This window comes from Alligator sinensis, unplaced genomic scaffold (genome assembly GCF_000455745.1).
Source record: "Alligator sinensis unplaced genomic scaffold, ASM45574v1 scaffold862_1, whole genome shotgun sequence".
In the NCBI taxonomy this organism is placed as follows: Eukaryota; Metazoa; Chordata; order Crocodylia; family Alligatoridae; genus Alligator; species Alligator sinensis.
In genome coordinates this window covers 1,595,454-1,615,217 of record NW_005842066.1, presented here as the reverse complement: position 1 = coordinate 1,615,217, position 19,764 = coordinate 1,595,454, and the positions used below count along the sequence as shown (strand labels likewise).

Genomic DNA, 19,764 nt, shown 5'->3' with positions numbered 1-19,764 from the left:
CGCACCCTGCGGCTCCGGCTGTTTGGGCCCGGCCGGGAGCACGTGGGCGCCGACCCGCTCGGGAACAAGTACTACCGCGTCCCCGAGCACCGCACCTGGGCAGGTAGGAGCCCCCACCCCAGCGCCGCTGCGGGGGCCCTGGCAGGCTCTGGCGGGCGTGTAGGAGCCCGGGGCCGTCGCACGAGTCTGTTGCGGGGCGGCTGCTGCTGCTTCTGCTGCGCTGGGTGGTTGCGACGGGGCCGGGCCTCCACGTCGCCCGCTCGCACGCTGCCCCTGCAGGCGCCCACCGCTTCCTGCCGCGGCGGGGACGCCGAGCCCTGGTGGCCTGAAGTCAAGCAGAAGGCAGGGAAGACTTGCGGCTTAGAGACCAGGGACAGGAGATACATGTGTGCATGCACGCGTGGAAAGTACACTCCCGGATGTCTGTGTCTATGATGTGTATTAAGGCTGTGCGAAATTTCACTAGCAATTTTGTTTCGACTCGTTTTGATCTTGAAACAGCAAAATTGAAATGAAACGGAGAGCTTCGAAACAGCTTCGAGGCGAAACAAGGCAAGTCTAAATGTTTTGAAAATTTCAAAACGTTTCAAGTTTCAAAGCTCGAGCTGGGCTTGCCAGTAGGGGAACAGAAACTGATGCAAGGAAAGGGCAGGTGGAAGTGGGGGAAGGAGAGCTTTTATTATTGACTGTGTAGCTGGCCGGTGACTGTCACCTTTTCACTGAGGTTCCTTTCAATCCCAGCTCTTTTGGGGGAGGAATGGAAAAACAGCATAAAAAGCAGCATTGTTTTGCCTGTCAGCAGCCGGAGGTGCAGGGCCCCAGAACCCAGAAGCCCCTGCACCTACCTCCTTGACATCTGGCAAGCTTCATGGCCTCAGCAGGGACTACCATCCCTGCAGCTTTCACCCTGCTGCGCTTTAACATGCACACAGTGTCACCCATGTCATGAGTTTTGCTTGTCTGCAGCTTGAGGTGCATTTTCCCCAAAACCTCTGCACTTATCTTGTTGAAACAGCAGGCTGCATGCCCTCAGAAAGGGCTACCATCCCTGAAAGTTTCATGCAAATCAGGCCAGAAATGACAAAGTTGTAGGTTGTTTTGAGCTTCCCCATTATAGCCTATGGGTGAAATGTCAAAACAGCAAAACTGTTTCAATGAAATGACGTTACAGCGGTTTTGAAACGAAACATTGTTCTGTCAAAATGGAGCAGTGCCGTTTCGCACAGCCCTAGTGTGTATGTATGTGTGTATATACATGCACATGCATACATATATACTGATGTGTATGAATGTGTGTGTATATACACACATGCGCACCCCCAGGCATACATGCACACACGTGTGTACGTGAGATATATTGATACATAGACATGCATACATATATGTGTATATATGCCTATATATATGTTTTTGTATCTACGTACACATGTTCATATACATACATGTACATACTTGGTTTGACTGGGTCAGTGCTCCTGCTGGGACCAAAGCTGGAGTTTCTTGGCTAGAGGGTTTTGTCTCTCAGCACAGGGTCAGGCCGATCGGCAGATTTTAGGTCAGGAAGAAATTTTACCCAGGGTCAGATCTCCTCTGGAAATCTTCAAGAGGAGATTAGATAAATCACCTTACTGGGGTCACCTGACCCCCAGTTATCTTTCCTGCTTGGTGTAGGGGGCTGGACCTGATCATCTTCCAAGGTTCCTTCTGGCCTTACAATCTCTGAATTGGTATGGTCTGTGGGGTGTTTTTGCCTGCCTCTGTAGCAGGGTTATGGCCTTTGTCCTGGGATCTTTTGAGCGTATATTGACAACATTTCATAGAAGCAGGATGTTGGCTGCTGCAGTTCCCCTGCTTTACTTGTGGTAGGTTGGGGTGTTAGGTGTGTGTTGTTTTGGGGTTGATGGTAGTCTTAACGTAGAGTTTAAATCAGGGGTGGGCAGTTATTTTGGGCGGAGGGCTGCTTACTGAGTTTTGGCAAGCCATCAAGGGCCACATGACAGGCAGCCCAGGAAAGATTAATATTAATTTTCTAAAATTTTTAGGAGCTCCACAGGCTGGATAGAATGGCTTGGTGGGCTGCATCTTGCCCTCAGGCCTCGTTTTACCCACCCCTGGTTTACATCATGGATTGTATAGGATTGTTTGGATAGAGGTGATCTTGCCTTGGGTGGGGGGTTGGAATAGATGTCACCTGGAGGCCCCTTCCACACTACTTCTCTATGATTCTGTAATCTGTATCTATATCACAGGCTTTCCTGAGCTGAAGGTGAATTAACATCAGATGCTATGAAAGGATATGCAGGAAGCAGAGTATAAGGAGAGAGACATTAAAAAAACAAAAGAGGAGGTGGGAGAGAGATTGGGGCAGGAAGGGAGGCAGTGCTGGGAGAGAAGAACAAATAAACATTAAATCCACAGGACCCAGGTAATGGAATGAGAATCCATAGCGTCTATTTAAACCATACTTAATCCTCTCCAGTCTGCAGAAGATTTCTTGTTCTGCAATTTTCCATTCAGGCCTGTTTTTAAAAGTTTGCTGTCTGGGAACAACCACTATCAGGTTAGCGGTGGAGTGTCCAGGGAGATTAAAGAGAAGTAGTTAGTCATGTTCGGCAGAAAGCAGGGTAGAGGAGGTAGCATGTAGAAACTGCTGGTATTCCAGTACTGCTGTGCTCTGGGCATGAGCTGTCTTGTACATTTGGAGCAATTTTAAAAACAGGATGGAGAGACATACTTCCAATAGCACTGCAGCTGTTATCTTCTAACAGTCATAAATGTAGCAAAACAATTCCATCTGTAACATTTCTTTATCCAGTATTGAAGCTGGAGTTGTTTTGAGAGTTTTATATTGTTCCGGGCTTGTTCACATGTAACAATTAAGCGTGCGTCTGTCTGGCTATCCATCCATATCATCTGTTAATATGGTTCATGTGAACGCACAATCATCCTTTACATTTTGCCTTCCCAGAACATCTCTGTCTGTGCTTGGTGAACATACACTAACACCTGCTCTTTTCAGAGCTGATTGCAGGTGGCAGTGCATAGTGCTTGTGTAACATGTTGTTCTGTCTTTTCCATAACTAATAATTACAGGTCCTACAGGCTATTAATATTTTGTAAGCTAAATGAGTAATGTTTAATAATTCCAAACAGAGAGAGACCAGATACCTGAAGAGAACTAAATTGATGCACCTCAGCAAGACAAGAATCTAATTCACGAAGACAAAATAAGCAAAAAACAAAATACAGCAAATGACAAGCTATCTTGCAAAAGGTAACTTGTTACAGTTTCTTTGCAGTTTAGTAGAAGAGAGGAGTGAGATTTTGCTCACTTTTCTTTGCATGTAGAACCTCTAGGGACTTTCAGAAACAGTCTCTACATCTTTATTATGTTAGTTCTCAAGACGGTCAATTTATTTACTTAATAGTTCACTCTCTTTTTTTGCCATTCTTTTCTACCAAACAAAAGAGGAGGAATATAAGTGTAATTGCCATTCAGATCAGAACAGTGGCCTGCCTAGTCCAATATTAATTACATGTTGATATTGATCAACAGCTGGTGCTTTAGAGGAAGGTGTTCAGCCTTATTAAGGCACAAGAGACTTGTTGCCATAATGAGGAAGTTAGTGTGAAGCTTGATATCTCTTTTTGGCATTTATTTTGGCTAAAATAGCTGTGTGTATTATATCCATAAATGTCTAATCTTATAGGCTATTGGAGTCATTGCCTTTTACTTTACAGCAAGGCATTCCATTAACTAATCATGTGAGAGGCAAGGATTTCTTAGGGTGATATATTTTTATTGGACCAGCTGTGTAGTTGGGACACAGCTAGACAAGCTTTTAAGTGCAAGACCTTCTAGCATGAAATCTGAGAAAGAAGGTCTTGCATTTGAAAATATGTTTAATTCTATCCTAACTATGCAGTTGGTCCAATAAATAAGATCATCTAAAGAATTGCTTGCCTCTTGCATAATTCCTGGACTATCATGGCTACAACATCACTCTAACATTACCATAAACTAATCAGCTATTTTATGAAGACTAACTACCATAGAATACTGAACTGGCTAGAAGTTTCTGTTTCTTCCCTATTACTGACTTGTCCATCCAACTCTGCATGTCTTTGTGAAGAGCAGACTTATTAGATTAGTTTTTATATGTTGCTACAGACTGTCTGCTGAGAATCTGTGCAAGAACACAAACAGTTCAAATACTGGGTATTTCAGATTTATTTATCTAACACCCAAGAGTATCCTGGGTACCTTGCAAAACAGAGAAGACAGGATCCATGTTCTGAAGTGTTTAATATCTAAAGTAGACAAAAAAATGAGGAAGGAGTTCAAAGGGATGTAGCATGTGAACAGTGTTTTTAGGAGATGTTAAATTTAGGGGTGCACCGGTAAAGATTTTCATGGTTGATACTGATAGCCTATTATTAACCATCCATATTGGCCGGTACTGATTGTTCCTGCAGCGCTGGCCTTCGGCAACTCGAGATTTGGCGGATTTGTGCCATGAGGACCAGAGCTTCCCAGATCCAGTCACTCGACTAATGCTGCACAATTCTCACCCACCACGACTTGACATTGAATATTCTTACTATTGGGAGGTGGTCTGTCTGCCAGGTGTTGATTCTAGGATTTGTCCGTTGGTTTTCTTCATGGGGTTCCTAGCTTCCCTTTACCCCCTCCATACACCAGGTAGTTAAGAATAGGTGAACCACTAGTACAGTTGGACCTTGAGGCCAGCCGACTTTCTCATGTTGTTCTTGGTCTTGCATTGGCCTTAAGGGCAGGTTGGTACCCAGGGCCAGACCTGCACACTCCCCAGTGCCCAGGTCTGCCTTTTGGGAGGACTAATTTACTTCTTCTGTATTATCCTAAATCAGTAAAGTACTTACCCTGCCCTGGGCTTATGCTGATTAATTAGCTCCGGTAGCTCTCAAGTTGACCCAGCTGTGACTCAGGTATGAGGTTTAGACCCCTCTATCAACAGTTGGTTAATAGCAATGAAACGAAAGCAAATGTCCATCAGTTTTCCTTGCTTGATCAGTTCTTGAGTGTTTGTTCTGAGCTGGGGTCTTTAAGTTCATGCCCCATTATAAATCATGAAGTCTTAAGCAAAAATAGCAATTGACTGTTAAAGAAAACAAAACAGCAGGGTGTTGCCACACCTGGGTCCTCAGGCTCCTGTGGCTGCCTGACTCACGTGCAGTTTTCCCAGTGTCCTGATGCCCCTGATCTCGCGGTGCCTCTTAACATGTGGCTGGAGTTGGAGGCTAGCTGGGGACCCCTCTGTCTCCAGACTTTGGAGATGGCAGCACTTGCCTTTGGATTCAGAGCCTTTTAGCATCTTTCCTTGGTGGGGCTCTGCTCATCTCTCCCCAGCAGCCCTGCTTTCCCTTTTCTGCTCACACCAGGTCACGGGGGCATAACGTCACTCTTGGTACACTGCCCGACCCACATGGAGCAGGTAGAAATAAATTTTGGTGGTGGCTGTGCTCACTGTTTTGACATCATCTGCTCCATCTCTAAAAGTAACCGTTGCTGGTCTCCTGCCCTTCCTGGACAATCAAGTGTAAGGGTCCCTTTTTCACCATACCAATCTGTTAACCTATATTTAGAAATACAGCTTGTCAAATGAACTTTAGTTCAAGTGCCCCCACCTCCATTTCTAAGCCTGGGGACACTGATACAGGAGTCATGGTGGAACTTTAATTACAGCGGCTCTTGAAGCTGTTCTAAATAAAGCGCCTCTCCCCCACCCCACCAGGCTTGCTTCCCACTGGGGCAAGGACCCTAGTGCACACAGCAGGGGGGATTGGCTGCCCTGGTCTCTGCCAAGCTCTGGCTCTGGCCCCTGGGATGGAGACCCCCAGCCTCCACGGGTTGAGTCATGTTGGGCCAGGCTGGGCAACTCGGCTTTGCCTACCCCTCCCTGCCCCAGTTACGTCTCTGGCATTTGGTGCCTTTTACAGTGCCAGCCCCAGCCTGCAGTCTGTGCCACACAGCCCTGTGCCAGTGCCCGGGACACCACGGCAGCTGCTTTGCTCCAACCCAGCCCACCAGTGAGGGGATGGGGTATATCCGGGGTCACCCTGGCTCATGGAAGGGAACCCAGGCATCCAGGGACCTGGCATAATTAAATTATCGGAGAATATTATCGGCCAAAAAAAGCCAATATCCAGTGATGTTTATTTTAATTTTATCAGTGCCGATCTGATACACAACCAATATATCAGTGCACTTCTGTGCTTCCTTTTGCTGTTCTCATTGTCTTTTCTTGTATTTTCAGTGGTAAAAGTTGCCTCTGTACTAGTTTGGGGTACAATCCTTCTCTCTAAGTAGCAGCATTGCAAGTTAACTAACTTAATAAAAGCAGCCAAATAGAAGAGACTTCTAGGAGTTCCGATTGTCTGTGTCTCATGCTTCTTGGCACAGCCCTTTGTGTGGTAGAAACCGTAACGCTCAGCTTTCCTCACCCCATTCCTGTTGTCTCAATTGCTTCAAGATTTCTCCAAAGGAAAAATAACTTTATCTTCAACACACTTAAAACAGAAATTGGTTATAAATATTTTTTCACAGTTTCCCCCACCCTCCAACTTTTCCCCTTTAGTTCAGAACATTGTAGACAGCCATTAATATCCTGGTTGTGCCGATTCATTTTTACCATGTACAGTAACTAGCAAACTGCTCTGGGGCAGTTCATGTGAAAGAAGAATACATTCACATTGCTAAAGCCTGAGAATGTGAATCTCAACAAATAACAAGAATATTTCATATACCATTCAAATGTGTATATATACAATCACCTGCCTAGTTCTTCCCTATTGTGTTTGCGCATTCAGTCCTCTCTTCCCTCATCCCCAAGGTTTGATAACCATTTCCTTCTCAAACTAGACAAAACTTGTATGCTTTTTTTTAAAGTGGTATTCCATGAACCCAGCTCAGCCTCCAAACAGGCCCTCGTGGCTTACTGTTTTCTGAATACAGAAACCCCGTATACTCCTCCCCCTATCCATTCCTTTACCTCTGTCTTACCTCTGAACGGGGACTGTATTCCTCTGAATAAGTTCAAGAAGAACACTCCTGGGGGAGTTACTTCAAAGTAAGATCAACAAGCAAATCCACTCCCATCAGGACTTGCAAATAAGAAGGTAGTGGCATATTCTGTCACTAAAGGTCATTGGGCATAAGAGATAATCCAACTCCACATGTATCCTCTCTCCAAGGAAGTTGTTTCAAGAACTGTTTCCAAAGTCTATTTGTTAATAGCCATAAAAGGCACTAACCCCAGGGGTGCTCAGCCCCTGGCCTGCAGGCCAGGTCCAGGCTACTGAGCTGTGTGTTCTGGCCCACCGGGTTCCCTATGGGTCTGAAAATTTGATGCCAGGGGAGCAGTGGCCATATTAATTCGTGCTTCTCTGCTGCCAAATTTTGACCTGAGGGGATCCCAGTAGGCTGGATAGTGTGGTCCTGCATGCTAGATCAGGCCCATGGGTCCAGGCCAAGGCAGTGCATGAGGGACCAGGTCACGGAGTTGCTGGATCCAATCAGGTGTCTTGGGACCTAACCACACATGCCAACCCCACAAGGAATCCAGGGGGACCAGCCCAGCACCACTCATCTGACTCGGGGCTGAAAGGTTGAGCACCACTGCATTAACCACATAACTCTTAAAGGGAAGTTTGTAGTAGTCCCACTTATATGCCACAAGAACCACATATTCTATCTTTGTGCACTCCAGTATTTGAACATAAACGTTCATGCTGTGATTTCGCTGTACAAGCAAGGTTACATCTGGGCTTGCTTGCATTCATGTATCCCTCCCCGCCTTCAATCTTGTATTTCTGTTTTTTGCAGCTTGGTGTTTACAGAAAAGGGACCATCTGCTACCCAAAAGATATTCTTCAGAGTACTATAGTATACAGGATCTCCCTTTAAAGTAACATGAAGTATGGGACCTAAACAGACTGATAATGTCTCTTTACAGCACAATTTTGAAATGCAATACCTTCCAGAGTACTGGAATGGTATGCAGTTATGTTAAACTAAACTTAATTGTTCCATCAGTTTATCTGGCTTTTTACATTTTTATAGTCTTCTAGAATTGAGTAAAGTGGATCTAGTAATGAGGCTTCGCAACTAATTCCTTTTAAAAAAATGCCTTTGTAGATTATAACAGTACTTTCAGAACAGACTTTTTTGTTTGAATAACTTTTTGTTTGAATTCATGCTTTTAACTTCTATTTTTGCAAGTAGAAAATATCTTCATCAGAGTCTGAAGTTGTTTTATATAAAATAGCTTCTAGAAGGAGGATGCTAACTAAAATACATTTGGAATCTGGTTTTATGTCCGGGGAACAACACACACAGATGCAGAAGAATTCTGAAATCTTAAAAAGAGTACTTTTAAAAGAAGGAGGGGTTTTTTTGGAAGGGGACATTAAAGGAAAGTTGCATTTAAGAAAATAAATAATTTGCTTGTGTTCTGATATTACAGGTATTTTAATAGTTTTTGTAACATTCATGATGTGTAATGTACTACATACTGTCCAGTCAAATAGTAAGTTATAGTCCTTGCCTGAAAGAGTTGCAATATGTCAAGGACAGCAACAGAGTTAGCGGAGAGAGAGAAAATGTACAACCAGTTTGTTTTTTTTTTTTAATATTTGTGAAATATTCCCTCTACCCTTCTGCCTGACTGTGAATGGTATGTGAATTGAATATAGTAACTGTAGTAAAAAGTGGGGCTTTAAGGATTAATTTTGAAATATGTCATTTGTAAGGGGGAACAGAGAAGTCAATTAGCTGTTGAGGGAGCAGCAAAGTAGGTGGCCAAGACTCCCATTCTTGGCAGAGAGAAAAGGAGTTTTGCAGAAATTAGTTTGGGGAATTTGTTAAAAATATTTTGAGCAAAGTTAAACTACAGATTACCCTAGAAACCTGTGGGTGTTCCTATTATGCCCTGAGCTTCTTTGGAAAGGCCAGGATATAAATATAAAGTAAGTAAATAAAATAATACTCTTCTCAAACCACAGTTCCTTCTATGGTATAAGGAAACCCCTTTAAGTTTTCTCTAAATGTGTAGGCTTTTCCAAGTAGGGAATATGTTTCAGAACTTTGGGATCCCAATTTCAGGATCTAGCAACATACACTTGAGTATGGAGGCCAGGCAGTTTTAATGTGTTACAGTGAAAAGGAGGGAGTCATTGGACAACCTCAGAAAACATGATGGCTGTCAGAGTGGCAGACACAGAATATGATGATAGCATCTACTCTTCTTTCTTTGGCTTGGAGCAGAAGTTGTGGTGTTCCGAAGGTCAAAGAAAATGTGAGCTGATGAGGATGTAAACAAGAATTTCTGTATGTGAAGAGATCAAAGGTTTGGCTGTTGGAAGAATTATGGAACAAAAATATAAATGAGTCCTCCATTCATGTTACCTGAGTTAATGATTTGATATGGGGAAAGAAGGGGCAAGGACAGTGCTTGAAAGGCCCCAGAAAGATAGTGGGAATGGGAAGACGCAACAAAAGAGTAAACCAATTGGGAGAGGACGACGTTATGATAGCTAGAGAGAACAAAACTAAACAGGAGCACAAAAAACAATGGTGAATTATAAGAGTTTATTTTCCCAAAACATAATTCAAATGCAGTTGTGGGGAGAATATTAATTTATTATACAGAATACATTGTACTTAATATTATGGTCATATTATTTTTCTTAAAGCAGAAAAGCTTCATGTTATCTAGAAAATACATGTGAATTCTTAATAATGTCATGGGAATGGGCTTTTTGGTGGAAAACTTGATTGTATACTTAAGAATATGGTACATGTTAAACTTATGACAAGATTAGTTAAAAAGTGATGACAGTGATTAAATAGTACAATTGCATCAGGTTCGTCTTGAGAGGAACATCCAGTATAACTCATTAACTCTGGGATGACTCTTCAGTTGTTAGTCCTGAAACTGGATGTGATGGAGGGTGGGATTGGACACTTAGGTAACAGTGATTGATGACTCATTTTAGTATCTTGGACAGGTATTTCACTAAATAGAGCAGATTTATCTATGTAATGCATTTATTTTTCTTACTGTATAAGACACTGTCAGAGTATCACCATAGCTTTGCTACATGATGAATTGTTTTTGCTGTACAACTTGAAGTGATTCTTAAGCCATTCATATTTCAGTAATTATAAAACAAATTCCTCAGACTTAATGCATTTTGGAACAGCACATATTCCATAAGATATGATTGATTCCATTTTCCACTATAAAACTTAGAAAATATAAAGATTGTTAGTACATATTTATAAAAAGAGAAACTACAGAAGAATTGAATAGGTGGTGTGTATTTTCAATGTAGAATTGTTAAGTGTTCTAGCATATAGCTTATTTTTCAAAACCTGCATTATCTTCATCTATACTGGCATTCATGGTGTGACTGCAAGTTGAAATGTCAATGCTGTACATAACACATTTTATGTATAATTTTAAAGTTGTCTCTAATTGACAGGTATAGCAGATCAGTGGAGGAGTAAGCAATTTTATAGGTTGTGTGTCAGTATTAGTGTGAAAAGCCCAAAGGGCTTAAAAAAGACTCTTAAAAAAGAATACTTTGCCAAACTGGGCTGTTTCTAGTGAGGAAGGGCAATCTTTCTGGTACCAAAAAGGAAACATCTGAGAAGTTAGACAGTGGAGTTGAATAGAATGGTTTGGATAGTGATGATCCTGCTTCAGGTTGGTGGGTTATACTATGTAACCTATGGAGGTCCCTTCTAGCCCTGCTTCTCTATGATTCTCTGGTCACTTCAGAAAGATTTAGGGTAGGATGTTATTCTCCATAGAACTGGAGAAGAAGCAGCAGGTGAGGATAGGGTTCAGCTGGAACTGCAATTTGTGGGGGCTAGAAGGGGAGAAAAAAAGTGTAGAGCATTTTGAGTGCTGTATATAGACTTCTGTCTATATTACAGGGCTCATGTAGTATGGGCTTGTGACAGCTTCAACCCATGTTGCAGCTTGCAAGCAAAAATTAATTTTCAGTTTGCAAAGTAAGTAGCTCTGGTGAAGTCAACTAGTGGGGATGATTTGGGCCTTAATTGTTGTTCAACTTGCTGTTGGTTTTTGTTCTAGTATGGTAAGTAAATTAATAAATAAAGGACATCACCATAGTTTTGCTGTAATGTGGTGCTCTATACTAATTGTCAAATTTTCTCACTTATAGCACATACCTTTCCCCCTAAAAATCAGTTCCCTAAAATTGGGGCATATGTTTTAGGTGGAGACGCTGTTTGCTGGAAAAGAAGCAAGCCTGGAGATACTTTGCTATACATGCCGTGCACCTGCCAAGATGCTGAAGTCTCGTGTTACCTTCTCACAGCCATGGCTATTGGCTCAGCACTAACTTGTGCCCCCCACTACCTTCCAAAAACAAGGTGGATGGTTTCTCTTTTGGGGGAGGGGGGAGCACATTACATGCAAGAAAATTTGGGAATACTTTTATTATAAAAATGGGAAAACTAGTTAGAAAAAAGATTACATCCCTTAGAACTAAAGCTGTAGTCCAGCAATCTGAGCTCTGTGGGTAGATTTCTTTGCCTGTGTGGAACAATATCGATTTTAATGGGCCTCTTAGCAGGTATATAGTTCAGTTTTCTTAGATGAAATTGCAGCATCAGGGACTTGTGACGTTAATAAAATAACTGTTAGGGGTAGAGACACTTGCTGTAAGTGCATAGATAATTCCTTTTAAATAGATTTTTAAAAACTTTCAGTTTTTCTCATTTAGACAGCTGCTTTTTAAAATGAAGAGTTGTAATTAAGATGATGTCACTTTGTCCGTGTACATTTTGTTATCTTGCAGGGTAAAATTCTCCTTAGTGTAGAGAATAGACTTAAGTCCCATAGTAAAGGCCAAAGATGTATAAGGAGTTGGGACTTGTAAGTTTTCCACACCAACTCAAAATCTATTGGCACATGATGCTCTGTAGAGAAAGGGACAGTAATGTATGTGTAAGTTAAGGTTAAACATCTAGGCTAGGTACATCCAGGAAGAGCACACACCAACTGCTGCAGCTTCCTGAGCCTGACGAAGGGTTTTTGAACCCGAAAGCTTGCTTAATAACTATTCTCCAACCATTTGGGTTGGTCTAATAAAAGATATCAAATTCACCCAAGGAACCTTGTCTGCCTAGGCTAGGTACAGACATTACACACAAACTGGTATAAGTGATTAGAAACTGGTCTTAACCTGTAACAGAACAGAAGTTCAGCACATACAAACCAATTTAAAAATGGTGGAACCTGGTCTAAGATAGACCTAGATGGATGTGCTATCAGACTTAATCAGTTTAGGTTAGACTTGTCTATCGAACTTTTGTACCAGATCCCTTCTGTAGCAGATCCCCTCCTGACTCAACCTAGCTCGCAGTCCACCAGCATCCCAGGCGCCTTTGCGATTTCCCAGCAGTTCCCAGCCCTCTCTCCTTCCCCCCACCCCCGCTTTCTGGCCTCAGCTGCTGCAGGCATGTGTGTACTTTGCCCGCCTCTGCACCCCAACCACCAGAGGGTGAACATGTGTTCTGCGTAGATTGGATCAGGAGTGAACAGTTTAGATGAATTGATTTTGCTTGGGCTTTTTGAGTGTCTATACCTAGCCTAGAATCTTGTAACATTTTTCAGAATCCAGATTTATTCTGTCTTTTTTGAAATGCATAATAGATTGATTTTATTTGGATTAAAATATTCCTCTATAGTATTTGCACTTTAGATGGGTGGCCTGCTTATGCTTGGGCACAGTGATAACAGAGTAAAGACTAGTAGTTCACTTTTTGCACTGTACCGTACAAATAAAGTTTTTTGAAGAAACACAGCTTATGAGACCTTTGACATGCTAGGGAGGTGAGAGATGTCTCCATACTTGTACAAAACCATGTCACCTACAGTTGAAAAGCCTAGGTTTGTTTCCCTTGCTTCGAAAGAAACCTTTCCCTCTAGTCATACCATTGAAATCAGTTTGAGTATGAAAAGCAGGTTCTACTCATAAAAAATATAAAGCATTTGTGTGTAGTATATTGAATTCTGTACTTAACTGCAGCACTGTTGATCTTCCTATTTGGCAAATAACACTAAATAACACTAAAAGAACTGCCCATCTTTTGGTTTTGTTACATTTTCTTTCTTTTGGGCTTCACTTTTAATAGATTGTGGCCCTAGATCTCTGGGCACAACACCTGGGAGAGAAAATAATCTCCTTCCTTTTCCATCTCCAAAATATGTCTGCAGAACTGCTGTGAAAATAGAAGGTGCTTGGCATATAATCATGACATTGTTCCCAGTATTACTCCTCTTTATAGACTGTAGCTAGTAGTGATATGAAAAAACTGTGTGCTGGAATGGAGAAAGAACAGAGAGAATGCTTTTTCTTCTCAGTCTGGTCCCAGAGGCTCCTAGATTATGAAGAACTGATGGTGTGAATCTTCATCAATTTCTTTTCCTGTTTGGGAAATGAGAAACAAAAAGAGTAGTGTCTGATTCCATTGCAACTTGTAATTTTCACAATCAAAATGCAGACTAATGTGTCAGTTTTGCTGCTGCCAAGTGTTCCCATTGTTAGCAGTGAACACTGATCAGACTTTTGATCAATTATAACTCATTTCAGATTTTAAAACTATAAACAGCACTGGAATCTTCTGCCTGGAAACTGAGGAAGAAAAAACTGCATCACATGTCTAGGGCGAGATCCACAAAAGGACTTGGGCGCCCAACTCCAGGATGGCAGCTCATAACTGAAGTTAGGCATCTAAGTGCGGTACATAGTGAATGGGGACAGTAAAGCACTGGTAAGCTAACCAGTAAGAAACACTGGAGAGCGTGGTTTGTCTAAAATCCTGCTTCTAACCTGCACGTGCACACACAACAGGAGGTCTGAGAGACCAGTCCAGGAAGGGGTTTCAATTTTAATACAGATTGTTAAGGAAACTTTCTTCAATGAACACTGACCACTTAAGATAACAAGACTAAATTCAAAATAGTAAAATTAAGTCCCATAGGCTCTGACAGTGATATTCTCTTTTCTTATTCAAATAGATGTTTTTGTTTCTGGAGCATTTACTGACTTTGATTTTATAGAAAATAATTGATGGTTTGGATTTGCCCAGAAGGAGGCAGCATTGTTTCAGAGATGTTTTAGACTGACAGTTTATTAAATGTACCATGTTTTCCTTTCTGCTAGGATTTTTTTAAAGAATCATCTCTGTAAAATAATTGGATGTATTTCTCCAAAAATAAACCCTGTGCTACAAACTGCCAACTTCTAGGACAATGATTTTGGAGTGACAGTATAGCTATTCTATATGAGTGGTGTATTATGCAATGAAGCAATTAACGCTGAAGAACTAGTTACAGATTTCAAAAAGCATAAATATTTTAGAAGAATTTTTTTGGATGCCTACCATGACATTTTTGTCCTGTTACCATAAATCAATTGACATGGGGCATAATAGATTAAGTAATTTGCAAACTCTAAGTAGCTGCAGACAGTCAAAATGACAAACTGTGTCTAACACATGGTCTGTTACTAGAGCCTGATCAAGACCGTGAGCAGGTACAGAATACTGTGTTTCTAGCATCAAGATTAAGTTAAGCTGATGATCTTGGTGAATTCAGCCTGACTTTCTGTGGTGTGCATTCATTAGCTTTAACTACTTTCGTTCTGTTTCGGCCTCAGGGCCAGTTTTGGCTTTTTTCAGCCTTTCTTGTTCATGTACATTCTAAATCATTTTTTTGCTATGTTATATCTTTTTGTCTTAATTTCCTTGAATTGGTAGATGTCTGTCTTCATATACGGTGAAATTTATAAAGGTCAGCTGTAGTTGTCCAGCCTAACAGCTGGGAAAAATCTGTCTTCTGGGAGTTCTTTTATGTCAATCATTCTGCTTTACAGAGCCATCAATTAATACAAGCTAAGTAGGAGTAGCTTTTTATTGTTTGTTACTAACTTACTTCATTGTAAAAATAACTTTAAAAATTGTTAATATAATTAGGGAGAAAAAGTATGCATCTGAATAAGCCCCACTGAAATCTCCTGCACAGAACAGTATATGTCTCTATCAAGGTGATTTTTTTTTTTCTTTATGCTGTACCTCCTCTTATTGCAATGTGGGGAAAAGGCAGGAGAAGAACAACGGTATAAGAATAGACTTGTGTCATTTTCCTGTACTCCTGTCTCGCTATTGCTGCTGCTTCAGAACTTGAGCCCTACTGAACTGTTAGAATCATGTAAACATATCCGGTTGCCACATTTTAGTTAAATCCTGTTCTATTCATGGCAGAACCAATTTTAAGATTCTGGCTCTTTCAAAGTGGGACAAGTCAAAGCTAGGGCTGCTAGTCTGTTGAACTCAGTCATTGTTCCTGTAAAATGCAGTTCTTTTCTGAGAACCTCCATCGTCACAATGGCTGAATTAAGTATAATACTACATCTTTCACCTGAGCTTGTCACTATATGGAAACTGGCAACGTAGATGTATGTGAGAGGCAAGAATTCTTGTGGGTGATGTCTTTTGTTGGGCCAGTCGCACGGTTGGGATATATATATAACAACATAGGTGTATGCACTTGGAACACAATGTATAGGTAAAAAAATAGAAGTATGACTCTTGCAAACTGGTATGGAGATTTAAGTTGTTCATTTCCTTATTTAATTACTTACTTGTATTTTAGCAGTTTTCTGTGTGCAGCTTTCCAATTTCCTTTAAATGTGACTCCATTTTTTTTTTTTTTTTAACTGGTAGTTGAAGAGGACATAGAATTTTAGTTTTATCATTGCTTGATAAAAGGATGTCAGTCTCTACAAATTTCACTGTTATTTTGCTTACTCAAAGCTTATGTATTATATTCATTTGAGAGTTGTTTATGTTGGGAATGCTAATCTTAATGTTTTGGGCCCAAAAGCCAGACAAATGTATGGTAAGATTTCTGTCTTACGAATGCTTAACTTGCTAAGTCCTATTAGAATTGACTAGTGTTCATGTCACTTTTGTGCTACATGCATGAGTTGTAATAACAATAAGAAAAGTAGTCACTATTGGGAGTTGTGGTTCCTTCAAATTTCATTTCTTTTTAGGAAGTAGAGAGAGAGGTGATGATAACTTAATTGCCTGCAAAATTGCAGGATTTGTTTACAATGTGATGCCTTAAAATTAATCACTTCCTGGGAAATGTGGAATTTTCTTTCTACAGCTGTTTTTTTCCACTAAGTGAACATCCTGTCTGTAATAAAGGACAGTCTGGTCTCAAAAGTGAATGTTTTGCGTTGTCAAAAGTTACTTGGAAGTGCCTTTAATGCAGATAAGAAAAGACAACTATTCTTTGCATCTCTAGTATACCTACTGTGTAGTATTTGGTTTTCTCCAGAATGCCAGTGAGCAGTTTGGTCTTCTCTTGCAAGTTTATCATGCATTTTTCATCTAGCATGCCAAACCATAAGTTTTATACATTATGGTGCTATGAACTTTATAAAGTACTTCCACTATTTGAGTCACAGCAGTAAAAAAAGTTCTAGACTCCACAGTTGCCTTATTTAGAGGAAGCTGCTGACTGAGATAAGTGCTTCTAATCCAGAAGAGGAAGATGACTGTTTTTGACTCATTTGATTCCATAGTAGTTAGAGAAAAATTTGCAGGGGAAGGGAAACATAGAAATAACTGTCCAGTTGCATTATCAAATTGTGACTATCATCTGAGAGTTGAATTTGTACACTAGTTGAAGCATTTTTTTGGCATTTTTTTTTTTAGAAATGGCTGCTCAGCAAACTGGAAAAAAAAGAAAATGGAGGTGGGGGAAGTTAATTACAAGAAAAACAGAGGACAGAAAAGGGAAGGGCATAAAGCTGAACAAAAGTGAGTTGAGAAAAGTGGAGAGAGAAAATTAAATGAAAGGAGTCCAGGAAAGCTGGCAAACTGAAAGGGTTACAATGGTTCATAGGCAGTTTGTTCAGTAGAAAAGATAAGGCAGTGGGGGTGCTGGAATTGACTCTAGCTTTGGATGATGCGTGTTTGTACATTTTTATATTGGATCTTTTAAATACCTAGTGGAGTTTCAGTCACAAAATGTTTAGTGATTCTAAGTTCAGATTCAAAGGACAGTGATTTGCCTTGAGGGAGGGGAAGTATTACTTCAGTTGTACCCCAACCATGGATACCTGCAAGCTGGGCACAAAGGAGCTAAGACTGAAAGAATGTGATAGGCAAGGGAATTGAATAACATGAGGTGAAGATGGAATAGAGTGGTGGATTTTAAAATGGTCAGGACAAATGGGACTTTAAATGCAAAGGTGGATAAGAAACGATTGAGAGTGATACTCTCCTGGAGCAAAGGAATCTGAATTTAGCATAATGACCTTCCTGATTTTGAAGAACTGGGAGTCCCTTAAGATAGAATCGCAATATCATCAGCATCTTTAGATGCATCAGGATCTTTAGCTCCTGTTAGACTGTCACAGGTCTTGTGACATAAGCCTCATAAGGCAAATGAACCATGTGAGATTTTAATAACTTTACAGCAGGGGTGGGCAAAATGCGGCCCAGGGGCCGGATGTGGCCCGCCAGGCCATTCTGTCTGGCTCGTGGGGCCCCTAAAAAATTTAGAAAATTAATATTAATCTTCCCTGGGCTGCCTGTCATGCAGCCCTTGATGGCTTGCTGAAACTCAGTAAGCGGCCCTTTGCCCAAAATAATTGCCCGCCCCTGCTTTACAGGGACTAGTCGATAATGTCCAGGATGGGGAGAATATCGGAAGTTCTGGTAAGATGGGTAAAAGATAAGATAGCAATGAGCTTAAGGGATCAAGATTTTAAAGATAAGACAGCTGTCCCTGGAGGCTGGAAAGTATGTATGCAATAAGAATCTGAGAATAAGGTGTGGACATGGTTCAAGGGAAATGACTGTTTAGCCGCATTACGTGGCTGTTCCCCAGCCCACTGCTAACAAAAGCTGTCCCACTGTTGTCCTCCTCAGACAGACTAATACTGACAACCTATCACTCCCAATTTTCTCTTCCTCAGCTAAACAGAACCACCCTCTACTCAGAAAGGCACAGATCCTCCCTCCTTCACCAAGGCAGACATAATTTGGCCTTGGCTGGAGTACAGTTTTTAAGACTGGGTGACTGTAGACTTGTGTGTAGGGTCTTTTCACAACCATCAGTAGGGATTTATTCATCATTCATTCATAGTTTTTAGTTCTCAGAGTTTTGAAAACAGAGACTGTAATTAAAGTAGAGATTCTTGGGCAGCCATAAGCAGTTCCTCTCTATAGGCTGTCAATTCAGAAACCTCCTGCCAACACCACTCTAAGGGAGGGTGCCAGGCTGGACTTCACCTCATTGTTAACTTGAGATGCAAGTAAAACGTTGCCACTAACTTGCATCTCTGCATAAAAACCTCTAACTTACCTTAAGTGGCCTTGTAAATTTGAAGTGTCTATATCCTTAAAGAGGTGTGAATTGAAATGTGAATGCTACTGATATTTGAACTGCTAATAAAATGGGGAGCAAGCAATGCTGGGAAGCTTTGTATCTCCTCCCCAAATTCTAAGGCAGGAGTGTCAAAGATGGCCTATGGGTTGGATATGGCCTGTAAAGCCATGCCATCCAAATTGTGGGGCTCTTGGAGGGGCCAGAATCTGAGTTTGGAGCCTGCTGTTGAATTCTGGATACAGTGCCATGCTAGGGACTTGTTTCAGCAGCAGTGGGGCAAGCAACAGCTTGTTAAACCTTGTCTTTCCCTCAGCTGACGCAGTAGTTTGGGCACCTGTGATGGTTAATACTGTTGCTGCCCAAGGAGGGTCTGGATCCAGCCTACGAGGCTTTTCTTGGCTCCAGCCAAGTTTCATGCCCCTGCTTATAAGGGTATTTATGTTTATCCACTTCTGCCTCGTGATTAGAAGCTATCTTGCACATTACAAATATCCCACTTTGGTACATGTGACAAGCACTTTACCTTTGCATGCATTACACTTACTTTTGGCAGCTAGACTGGTACTATTCATTGTTTCAATGTTAACTTTGAAAAGCAGCAAGATTGCTGGTATTGTTCATTTTGTCCAGTATAAAGGTTAACTCAACTAGACTTGACAGTGATGATGACTGCTGATACACTGTTAAAACTTAAAGCATCTCTACTGGTAGAATTTATCCTTAATAATGCCTCTTTCTTTTGTCCCTCCCTTTGTTTCTGAGTCTTTTGACTCCACTTCAGTAAGGGGGGCAACACGGTTTCATTCTAGAAACACCAGCACAAGATGTGTATATGTGGAGAAGGCTTTACTTTGTACCCCTTCAACTCCCATTTTCTGCTGCAAACCCAGCAAAGAAGCTGCCTTGGCACAGAAAGTTTACTTTCAGGCTGTGAACATACCATGTAGAGGTGCACCGATATATGGGTCCGATATCGGATCAACACCAATATAAAGAAAATTGATCATATCAGGAATCGGCCTGATGTGGCTCATAATTCGGCTGATAAATGCCCATGCATACGCACAGATACAGCACAGCACAGCGCATAGGCAGTGAGGAGCACAGCCCGGCAGCTTGGAGAGCTGTGTGCAGCTAGCATGTCTGGTGTGGTGGAAAGAGAGGGGGAGGGAAGGGGCATGGGGGGCAGATTAAGGCCTCTTCTGTGAGGGAGGAGTGGAGCTGGGGCAGGGGCTGGGGCATGCACTGTCCAGCTGGGTCAAAACAGGTGTGGGACAGA

General features: G+C 41.5%; 1 long non-coding RNA gene across 1 annotated transcript; it reads left to right on the top strand.

Moving 5' to 3' along the window:
* On the top strand, positions 1–15,123 carry LOC112550269. The gene is made up of 3 exons (XR_003094011.1): positions 1–103; positions 11,287–11,443; positions 15,053–15,123. It is a non-coding gene; the product is annotated as an uncharacterized LOC112550269 (long non-coding RNA).
* Positions 15,124–19,764: the final 4,641 nt, after the last annotated feature.